This window comes from Lipotes vexillifer, unplaced genomic scaffold (genome assembly GCF_000442215.2).
Source record: "Lipotes vexillifer unplaced genomic scaffold, Lipotes_vexillifer_v1.1 scaffold36, whole genome shotgun sequence".
NCBI classification, from domain to species: Eukaryota; Metazoa; Chordata; class Mammalia; order Artiodactyla; family Lipotidae; genus Lipotes; species Lipotes vexillifer.
Genome location: NW_006792448.1, coordinates 3,745,172 through 3,747,909, shown reverse-complemented (window position 1 = coordinate 3,747,909; position 2,738 = coordinate 3,745,172).

The window sequence follows — 2,738 nt, the reverse complement described above, 5'->3', positions numbered from 1 at the left end:
TCCTGCTGAGGAAGCACCTAGAGGTGGTGGTTTTGTTCAGTTTAACAAATTTTTATAAATCTGCTACATGCCAGGCTCTGTACTTGGCCCCGGGATATCAACGGGGAGGGGGTGGTGAATTGGGCATCCAAGCCTGGGGCAGATGAGTAAAGGTGTCGGGGTGGGAATGCTGTGGTGTCTGGGGGCCGGTGGTGATGCCCATTGTGTAGAAGGTGGGCAGTAAGGCTGCTTTCAACTAACAATCACAAATGTTGTTTGCACAGACCCAGGGCATTTTCGACACAGACACATAATAGCACCATTTCTTTGCCACTCCCAGCAAAACTGTGAGGTGAAGTTCTTACCTCTACTGAATAGGTAACTCAGTGTGACCTAGGGACCTGGTGACTTGGCCAAAACATCACTGATATGCGGCAGAGGCAGGCCCGGAGGTTACAACTTCTGGCTCCAAGTTCTAAACTCTTTGTAGACTTGAGATCCAGACTGCCTGGATTTGAATCCTGCCTCCCCCGTGGCAAGCCATTTCACACTGTGAGCCTCCATTTCCTTGTCTGTGAAATAGGAATTATAATAGTACCAGCCACATAAAGTCCTTGGGAGATTTCATGAGTAAAATTTGTAAACCATTTAGAATAGTGCCTGGCTCCTGGATAGTGCTATGTAAGTGTGGGCTACTGTTACTGAACAAGTATTTATTAAAGGCAGGTCAGGCATGGGGGTGGGAAAGGAGGGATATTGAACACAGAATTACACAAATAATTTTAATTGTGGTGAATAACGAAAAGGAAAAGTACAGGATGCGGTGAAATAGAATAACAAGGGGCCCTAATGTAACCTCAGAGATGAGAGAAGGCTTCGCAGAGGAAGCAACATTTAAGCTGCCCATCCTAAGGATGAGCAGGAGTGAGCCAGACCCAAAAGGAGAGCACGAGGTTTCTGGGCAGAGCCTATTCAGGAGCCCATTTCAGGAGGTCAGGAGATTAGCAGCATTCAGAGGACAGTTTTCCTCCCTTCTGCTAGAACAGTCAAATCAAAATGCCAGAAAATCTCATCTTCTCATCCTATGTCTCTATTACCTAGTCGGGGCTCATGCAGTGTTTGTTGAATCCATCACTTTCAGGACACGGGTAGAGATTCCCTGTAGCTCATATACATCAGTGGGATGCCCAGCAACAGGGAATGTTTGTAAACACAGGGATGGATCCAGCTGGTGAGATGTTTCTCTAAGTATTGTCATCAGGATAGTTGGGTCTGAAGGCATGCCATCAGCAAAGCGTTCACCCTTCTCGTTTACCTGGATAGGGGGAGCATGCCACCTCGTTTGCTCTGGACAGTCCTGGTTTACTCCTATGGCCCCAGCATGATTATTCAGCGTGACTCCTTTCTCTTCTAAAAGTGTCTCAGTTTGGATGATACAGTATATGTGTGTCTTAACTCTGGGGCACATAGAAATATCCTGGTAGCATGACTGATGTATCTGAAGATGCCACTATGTAATCTGATATTCTGTTTAAAGAGTTCTCAGTTCCTTGGGCTTTTCAGCCTCTCAGTCACTGCCATAAAGTCCCTCCCTTTCCAGGGTTATTCCAGTCTTTTTAAGGGCAACTCACACTTATTTCCACCTTGGGACACGTCAGCCTATAGCTACAGGACGCTCTTCTCCAGCACCCCCTTGGACAGCAGGAAGAGGACAGAAGGTGCCATGGTGGCCTGAGAAAGCTTTAGCCATGGTTCTGCAATACCTGGTTCACTGGCCTTAGGCATATGGCTGTGTCCAGACTTGGGACTTCCCTTTGTTGAATGGGGATAGTAAACACCCTGCCCTGCTCCCCTGTGTTATGAGGGTGAGGTGCTCCATACAGAGGCAAGGACGAAATGCTCATCCCAGAGAGGAAGCCTTGGCTAGGGTTTGGGATAAGTAGAATACTAATCAGGCTCATAATACTAATGTTTTAAAATACCAGGACTGGGGGCTTCCCTGGTGGCGCAGTGGTTGAGAGTCCGCCTGCCGATGCAGGGGACACGGGTTCGTGCCCCGGTCCGGGAAGATCCCACATGCCGCGGAGCGGCTGGGTCCGTGAGCCATGGCCGCTGAGCCTGCGCATCTGGAGCCTGTGCTCCGCAACCGGAGAGGCCACAACAGTGAGAGGCCCGCGTACCGCAAAAAAAAAAAAAAAGAAAAGAAAAAAAGAAATACCAGGACTGCCTTTTCGGAGGCTGTTCTCTGAGCAGGAGCCTGAACCCTCCTGCCCCCCTGATGACCAGCACAGCCAGGGTTAAGCCGAAGTGTCAGCAAAGAAGGAAGAGAAACCCCTGTGTGCCGAAGGAAGGGGGTCTGTGGGCAGAGGCCACTGAACATTACTCCAGCCACTGCAGAAGGCATCAAGGATTCAGAATCCTGGTTGCCTCTGACATTTTTTTTTTTTTTTTTCTTTTTTGGAAGCTGGAGATCCCCGTGTCAAGCCCTCCAAGCAGCCCTGACTTTCCGTGCAATAAAGCAGCAGTGAGAAAGGCTCAGAGTAATTAAGTGGCTGACGCACAGAAGAAGCCGTTACAAAGAATTGACTAAATTGCCCATTCATTAGCAGCTCGGCATGGAAGGAGAATTACAAATAGACGGCAGAGCCCGCAGTAATTCAATCTAACCTTGTACTTACAGAAAACAATGAGATAATGAACAGAAAAATTACCAGGCACATACTGTATTTTGTTAAAGGAACGGGAGGGGGGCCGGGGGA